This window comes from Anolis sagrei, chromosome 3, assembly GCF_037176765.1.
Source record: "Anolis sagrei isolate rAnoSag1 chromosome 3, rAnoSag1.mat, whole genome shotgun sequence".
NCBI classification, from domain to species: domain Eukaryota; kingdom Metazoa; phylum Chordata; class Lepidosauria; order Squamata; family Dactyloidae; genus Anolis; species Anolis sagrei.
Window position 1 is genome coordinate 36,163,890 of NC_090023.1, and position 9,183 is coordinate 36,173,072.

At 39.2% G+C, this 9,183-nt stretch overlaps 1 protein-coding gene across 1 annotated transcript in view; it reads right to left on the reverse strand.

Moving 5' to 3' along the window:
- The window catches only part of UPK1B (uroplakin 1B), a 28,076-nt gene extending 19,145 nt beyond the window's left edge, over nt 1-8,931 (reverse strand). The window contains exon 1 of the mRNA XM_060770794.2: nt 8,764-8,931. The gene's annotated coding sequence lies outside the window, so the exon portion shown is untranslated. The remainder of the gene's footprint in view (nt 1-8,763) is intronic.
- Nucleotides 8,932-9,183: the final 252 nt, after the last annotated feature.

A 9,183-nucleotide genomic window follows, 5' to 3' on the forward strand; every position in this document is an offset into this window, starting at 1 on the left:
CCACCATAAAGGAGACTACATAGAAAATAACTATTGAGAAATGATTTCCCTGGTCCTGATACAGCAATGTTTTAAGAAGTTTTTTCTCTCTCAAGGTATCTATTGGGTTGTTGTAGGTGTTTTGGGCTGTATGGCCATGTTCTAGAGGCATTCTCTCCTGACGTTTTGCCAGGCCATGAAAGCCTTCAACAATACAAGGTATATACTGTTCCCAAGTTTAGATCCCCAGATGTAGCTCCCCCATAAAGGCCCATAGTGAGAGATTCTGAATTCTATTCCAACCATATCTGGAATCGCACAAGTTGGGAACCATGCCATAGAACATTTTAGAAAGGCAACGTGCATTTACTAATGAAGAAGGGGAGACATAGTATACAAAGTTTTTCTATACAGGATTTAACTGTAGTTATGATAACTGAGTTGAAGACATTTCATATTTTAACAGGAGAAGTAACTAAACTCCCGTCAGCTATCATTTTCCCCTAATTTTCTTTATAAGAAAGATATTTCATTGCATTGGAGATTTGCTGTTTGGGGGTGGAGGGGGGTTAATTAGGCATTTCTGCAGTATCTAATTTTACCTGATTGCACTATTCAGATTTGCGCTTCAATCAGATCATTTCTGGACTTTGGTGAAACAAACTCATAATGAGTCATACCTTTGCCTATAGCCAAAGTGGCTTAAGGGAATCAGAAATGGATCTACAGCTTGCCTACAATGATATTTCTTCCCCAGTGATTAGTTTCTTTACTGTAGGAGGAAATAACATTTTCATTTCTGACTAAAATCTTATGGGTTGAACAGGTACAGAACAGTACAAGACTTGATCAGCAGTAGCTTGATTTTTTTTCTTTGGCCATGGCATAGATTAATGAGAAACATAGTATTCTTCTCGATTTTCTCACCTCATAAATGGCTTTATTGAAACCTCTAAAGTCCTAGGCAAGAGAAACGCAGCCATAGCTAAGAAAGCATTTCCATTGTCAATTGAAAAACCCCATTATGTGCTTGCTAAATTGAGCATTTGATCACATTACAAATGCATCATTTTAAAAGATTCATTATTGATCCTAAACGGGTTTATTGAGGAGTCTCACTGAAAAATGGGAGCATATTGTTAAGCAGTGAAGACAGATAAAGCTGTACTCAGTTTTCAAATGCTTTTTTCTGTATTCTTTCCCATAAAGAAGTGACATTTGTGCCAATGTGCCCTGAAGATTTTTGGAATCAGATAATGTGTTCCTTTATGTCAAAAAAACCAACAAGTCCCTGCCCAGATCTGTTCATCATCAAGGTGAACAGGCTTTCCACTACCCCATATTAGTTTATATAGAATCATAGAATCATAGAGTTGGAAGAGACCTCGTGGGCCATCCAGTCCAACCCCTTCCCAAAAAACAAGAAAATCCCATTCAAAGCACCCCCCACAGATGACCATTTAGCCTCTGCTTAAAAGCCTCCAAAGAAGGAGCCTCCATCACACTCCGGGGCAGAAAGTTTCACTGCTGAACAGCTCTCACAGTTAGGAAGTTCTTCCTAATATTCAGGTGGAATCACCTTTCCTGTAGTTTGAAGTCATTGTTCCACATCCTAGTCTCCAGGGCAGCAGAAAACAAGCTTGCTCCCTCCTCCCTATGACTTCCCCCACATATTTATACATGGCCACCATGTCTCCTCTCAGCCTTCTCTTCTAAAGGCTAAACATGCCGAGCACTTTAAGCCACTACTCATAGGGCTTGTTCTCTAGACCCTTGATCATTTGGTCACCCTCCTCCAGACACATTCCAGCTTGTCAATATCTCCCTTCAAATGTGGTTCCCAGAATTGGACACAATATTCCAGGTGTGGTCTAACCAAGGCGGAATAGAGGGGCAGCATTTATATTTATTGTGTCTTCCAAAACACACAGGGCATGCCTGTTTTCAACACCAAGATTCCAGCTTGCATTTGCCTGGCTCTAACACAGAATGCAAAATGAAGCCACACATGCATTATATAAGTAATTGGTGTGAAATAAAAAGGTAGAATGTGACAGCAGAGTGTGGATTCACAGTGTGAAATATGGATCGAGCTTCTTTGAATACCAGACTGTTTAAAGAGTTTGTCTGTTCCCCTGTAAAGCAATCACACACTGAGTCCGCTTTCTTAAGTATGAAAGCTAATCTTTATGAGAAATGCATTGTGAAAGAAATACATTGTGATAGAAGGATAAGGCAGATCTTGTGCTAACTAGTCCAAGGCAGCTGGGTGCCATGGTTGCCTCCTGCTTCTTGGGAAAAAGCCAAGTTGTCTTCTTCTTCTTGGAGAATACAAAGAAAAGAGGCAGGAAAGATGATGTCAGTTAATAAGAGTTTTGACCTAGGTCAAGAGGAAGAGCAGCACAGGTTGAACAGACAAAGGACAGTATAAAAACTTGAGTAGCTCTAATAATGTACTCCTTGCCTATAGAAACACATGCATCAAGAGTTGTTGTATCTCTGACATCTTCCACAGAATGAAGCTATAACAAAATACTATGTGAAAAATATATCCATAGTGAAGACAAGTTTATAAATTAAATTCCAGATTGATAGTTATGTAAGATCTCAGTGCCTTATATATATTACCTGTATTAGCACATCACAATAGTGCTAAAATATTGACCTAATAGACAGGGCGTGGATGACTAGAAGAAACTTGTCACTTTTTTGCTCCCTTAATTTCAGCATCAAAACAAGCAAGGGTTCAAGCAGGAAGCTTAGCTTCCTGTGATGGGCAAATGCTTATAAAAATGAAGGTATGATAAGGGTTTTAAAATCTAGTAGGAGAAGAAGCCAAATTTCACATGATAGGTTACACTGGCATGTATAATATATGACATTTTTTGCTTGGATGTATTAGAAACTACTAAACACTTGTATTACACACAACACACACACACACACACACACACACATATATATAAGTTTAAATAATTGTTTTAAATTTAAATAATTGTTTTATATGCTGTGGTTTTATCTTTTATTGTATTGTATGTTTATTTTTTGTGTTGTTCCAGGCACATTGTGCTGTATGTAAGCTGTCCCAATTCCCTTCGGGAGATAGAGGTAGGGGACAAAAATAAAGTTGCTATTATTATTATTACTGTTGTTGTTGTTGTTGTTGTTATTATTAGATGAATAGATACTGGTTCAGCAGGAAGGTAATGGCGCTCCATGTAGTTATGCCAGCCACATGACCTAGGAGGTGTCTACAGACAACGCCAGCTCTTTGGCTTAGAAATGAAGATGAGCACCAACCCCCAGAGTGGAACGCAACTAGACTTAATGTCAAGGGGAAACTTTTACCTTTAATATATATTTTAATCCACAGGCTATATATAAAGTTGCTATGGGGTTGGGATTTTTTTTTAAGTCATGACTCCATTTTCAATGTTAACTGAAATAGGATACCCCTTTGTTCAGAACATAAAAATACTTATTTTGATTTGTCAACAGTCTACAGTCAATTTAATGTCACTTTAGTTTGGCTTAGCTGCTAGCTTTCAAATTCTGCCACACTAGTTGACCCCAAAGCTTTAATTGGGTAATGGTCCTATAATACAAGGTCTGAAGGCAATACTGCCTGATCCAACCAATTTTATGCTATAAACCATGTGCAGCATGTCAAGTTGCATCCAGTGGTTTCCACAATTGTGTCTGCTCTATTATATCAAGAGTATAGTGGTGAATTAAAGCATCTTCTGCCTGTATCTGAAGCAGCTGTGAATCAAGCAGGGGATATAAAACACAACACAGTCCGTTCTTGCAATGGGAACAAAGTTCATGAAGTATACTTGCTCTTATATTTAGACTAACTTGTAGCATATATATTTTCATATATATAAAAAAATATTTTTGCCTCTTCCTCTCCTGCCTGACTTTGCATTACCCTTAGTGTATAGAGATTGTGGGCTCCCATAAGATAGCAGAGCTGGTCTTTTTTCATACAAGGTCACTGAAAGTCAAATGTCATTTACAGTAATGGCATTAAATAACCACCCAAGGTCAGTCTAGACATTTCAATCAAAAAATCAACCCCAGTAGAAAGGAACTTCCATTAGTACCCGTAGGCTGTCATATTTATCTTCTTCTTCGTTTATCCTTGCAGTGTAAAGGTATTCATATTGTTCATTTTTAATTGCGATTTTTATCTTCTAGTTAGCGCTTCCGGTTTGTTCATGATTTACTTATTCTGTTATCGAGGTAGTTTAGGAAACTGCTCCAGTCCGTTGTCTTAGTCTTAATGTTGTTTGTTGTTAGCCTTCTTGTCAATAGGTCCATGTTCCTTTCTACTGCCCCTTTCTTACCCTACACTCTTCCCCGGTCCCACCCCGTCCCTACCCTCACCCACCAGAATGAGTCAGAGTATGAAAGTGATTAGTATGCCAGAAAGCGAAAGGAGCCCCCTCTACCTCATCCTCCCTTCCCTCCTATCCCTCACTCCTCCCCTTTTTCATAAGATGCACGACCCCTATTTTAATGTACATTGAAAAATCAATAAACATATTTCTAAAAAAAAAAAAAATCAACCCCAAAAATCTGGGCTGGGTTGATTTATCTATGAGAGTTATTTATTTATTTAAAACTTTTATATCCCGAACTTCTCTATCTCCGCAGAGGATCTCAGACCGGTAATGCACCTGAACTCTTATGGGAAAATAACCATCCCTTTCTTTGAGTAGAATAATGAAAGGCAAGAGACCAGTCCATCCTGGGGAAAACTAAAATACACAGTGATGCCCTCTACACTCTCTGCTGTTGTGCCACTTCTGACCATTTTGAGTGCCTGGGTGGGCAAATGGTAGTGGTGACCAAAGTCAACCGGCCCCGAAGCAGCATTGATGTTTCCTCTTCTCTGCGGAATGACTATCAACTTATCCATGGGTCATATCAAAATCTTAATTTTGGCACCAAAACCTACCCTCAACTAATATAGGAAGTAATCTCATACATGAGCATATATGCTGAGAAATCCAGTTACTGAATCGCAAAGCAACATAACCTTCCATTCAAACCTAAAAACAAGGCTAGTATTTACATGGGCCTTAGACCTGGAGTAATGTACTGTGGTCATATGATGATACCGAACATTGTTATTCAGCACTTTTGTTCAGGTTTGAAGAAACCCAATGACCCGCAGATTTGACTGTGTTTTATGATTTTTTTTTAAAAAAAATTATTGATTGACATTGTCCATTGTTTGTATTTAGTCACATTGTGTATTGTTTGATGATATGTAATTGTATTTTATTCTTGGAACCTTGAGTGCTTTGTTAGCCACTCCGAGTCCCTTTGGTGAGATGGTGGCGGAGTGTAAATAAAGTTTTATTATTTATTCATTATTATTATAACCAAGGCACACCAGGCAGAAGCCTGTTATCAATGTACCATTGGACATTGGGACTTCTGTCAGTATTGTGATGTAGTTACAAAACAATAGCCATCTACTCCATATGGGCATTGTGCCTTTTGACCATTCTACTTCCTGCATATTTACATCCAATTATAAGCACAGAATGCTCAAACAGGACTCTGTTCTATTATTACTATTTCTATTGCTGCCTATAACACAAGCTCGCAATTTGATGAAAATATATTAGCCACATTAACCAGGGTTGAAATAGTTTAAAACCATAAACACTGAAAACCTCACAACCTCTGAGGATGCCTGCCATAGATACAGGCAAAACGTCAGGAGAGAATGCTTCTGGAACATGGCCATACAGCCCGAAAAACTTACAAAAACCCAGTGATTCTGGCCATGAAAGCCTTCGACAATACCCTGTGAAGTATATCAGTTATTCATGTTTTATGTGGTACCTAAATGAAACCAGTGTTGGAGCTAAGGCTTTCCATATCTACGAACAACCTCTCTCATGTGCTCACACAGCATTTTGACTTCATTGGCAAGATACAGAGTAGGAACCACCAGTAGAGTAAAGTCCTCAGGCAGAAATTTGTAGGGAGGGGCAATCCCACAAATATACTGTAAAGATTACAAGATGTGTAGGGATTTTAGTGTCACTACAAGCACCTTGAATTTAGACCGGATATGTTTTGGCAGAATCCAATGCTAGCTGGAACTCTAGCAACTGGATTTAAATCTAAGTGTTTGTTAATGAAGCATTTGATCAAAACAAACATGGCTCTTGATAAAGGCCTTACTCTTGGCCTCTGCAAGTCCTGGAAAATCTTGTGTAACCCTATTCATGTTTATTTAGAAGGAAATTCAGCTGTATTCAGTTACACTTACCAAGAGCTAAATAAGAATTACAGCCTTCAAGATGGAATGTGTACAGTTATTTCAGCGTCTTTTTTTTTAATTCGGGGAGGGGGCTCTACACGGGGGCCGAGTGCTACGTCTTGCAATCCTCTTCTGGCGTGATCTGTCCCAGAAGCGGCTCCACCACGACCCCTTCCCCATTTCAGTATCATTATTGGGAGCTGTCTACCACCAATCCATGCCTGTACTATCATCTCTCACTCTGACATATCTGAACCTCCTCCAGCTTTCAAACTAAGAATATTAAATCAAGAGGATCTCTTGTTAAATCTCTAACTTTGCTGTTAATCCTTTTTCAGGGCAGGGTTTACACCAGATGCTACAATATACCCATGGAAAGGCATCCAAGCATAACAAAGCAAATAGTAGAAGAATTTTAAAGTTCTCCCACCCTGCACTGACTTTGCTTTTCCTTGTAATAACTTGTCCTAAACTCTCAATGTGTTACAACCACACCTTCATTTCCCCAGAACAGTTTTCAAACTATTTCCAATCTAATGGAAGAAAATGCTTCACCCCAATCTCTGCGACAGCCAACCATTGGGAATGCTGTAGCCATAATTAGAGAAATTGTATGTATAGATCATTAATCTCATTTTCTTGCATCGATTTAATCCAGGATTTGCTTCATAGTACACTGAGCATGGTGGACCTGCTAAAATGTGTCACTGTAAACATTTTCATGAAGCAAGAGGAACAAGAGCACCATTTATATGGGCAGTACTGTGTAGACAGCAAAGTCCGTAAGGGTGTGATCTTCTCCACCCGCTATTGTTTTGACAGTGGAAGTGGTTCTACTTCTTCACCAGAATGAAAGGTGACACCACACCACCATCACACACAGAGATATGCTATAAACCAGGCATGGACAAAAGGGAATTGTGGGAGTTGAAGTCCAAAACATCTGGAGGGCCAAAGTTTGCCCATGCCTGCTATAAACACACTCTAAGATGCTTCACAGAGAACAAAACTAGCACTAAATTAAGGGAGGTTTGATTCTTTAAAGTGACAATGTGCACTTGAATTCCTAAGGCGGGCAACATAACTGCAGGAATTAGCAATTATGTGTTACATTCAGGTCCTTTTAAAAAAGTAGGTAGAGAAGTTTTGTTTTTGAAAGTGGGTTAAAGTGCTGAGCTGCTGAACTTGTTGACCAAAAGGTCACAGGTTCGATTCCGGGGAGCAGTGTGAGCTCCTGCTGTTAGCCCCAGTTTCTGCCAACCTAGCAGTTCGAAAACATGCAAATGTAAAGAGATCAATAGGTACTGCTCTAGCAGTGCTCCATGCAGTCATGCTGGCTTCATGACCTTGGAGGTGTCTACAGACAGTGCTGGCTCTTCAGCTTAGAAATGGAGATGAGCACCAACCCCCAGAGTCGGACACGACTTGACTTAATGTCAGAGGAAAATCTTAACCTTAACCTATACAATCATCTTTATGTATTAACCATACCATTTCTGGCTTCTATAACAGCATATAGTGGAAAAGGCAATGATCAAAGATATTAGAAGAAAAAGATGCCAACTCCTTGTGGAAAGGTGGTGATGGGGGCCAAGGCATGACATAACGCACTTTGTTAGCCTGTAATATGCTTGAGAGCAAGCCCCATTCAGCCTAGTGGGACTTTCAACTACAATAAGGCTTCACGGGTTTTTTTTTTTAATGACAACTCATTTCCATTAGCTTGAGAGTATTCTGCCGCAGCAGAAGAATAAGTTACAAACAGCACAGACACACCATACTGTTTACAAAAGCTTAGAGAACAGTCACGTATTCCAGACAGCTCTGAGCTTCTCATCATAATGTACTTTCCAAAAAAGTGATTTTGATAGCTACCTCCCACCAGAAGCAGTGCGTCAAGGAGTAAGGTAGACCAATTCATATCACAACATTAAGAAGAATTAGCTAAGCAGAAAATGGTACAGCATGTGCATGTCACATTTCTATTAACTTTACTGAACCAGGAGAAACTCATTATTTTTTATCTTGCTCTCATTCCCAGAAAATGAAAGGAATTTTGAATTCTTCGCTTGTTCTTTAAAATCTTGTTTTTTCCTTTCTTTCAACCTGTACTGTCGTTAAGCGACAGCGCTCAATGGCATTATCATGAGCAGCATCAACATTTTAACGCCTGTAGGAAATAGATAAAAGGCTTCAAGTTGCAACATTATGCATAGATTAAATTTGATGAAATTAAGCAGTTGAAGTGTACACGGGACTGCAATTTAACTATGTGGAGACCACTGAGTAGATCATGCAGGTCTACTCAGGTACAAATGCTATGGAATTCAATGGATAAGTTTGTAACCTTAGAAAGAAGCAGCACTGGTAATAATTTTGTTTTAATCTAATGAGTACTCACTGCTAGCCTTTACCAAACTTCCAAAACTTTCAGAAGAACATTAGAATCTAATATATCATAGCAAAGAAATCCAGTCGCTCAGGAAACCGTTACTCACTTTCCACTCCGCTTCTTCCACTGTTTCAGGCTCAGCACTCCTACGCAGCATTCAACGTGTTCCCCCTCAGTCACCCTTTAAAAGAGCCTAAAGCACCCAAGAGTGATGGCAGATGATTGGTGAGGGGCATATCACATGAGACAGCCCTAGATCTGACCCAACCTGTTCTTCAGGTAGAGTTGGGCTAGTGGGTGTCTCTGGCTTTAAGATTCTCCGATTATGCCGGAATGTTGTTGTACACATATCCATTCACTAAATTCTGTGTTGTTTCTATTCTTTCATTCTGTCAGAAATGAACAGGTGACTCATCTATATGAGTGCATTAAAGTGAATAGACATAAAAAATAAGAACACAAATGGTTGAGAAAGCATTCTAAAGAGAGAAGTAAAATCAAATTTAAAAACAAGCTTTGCGCAAGG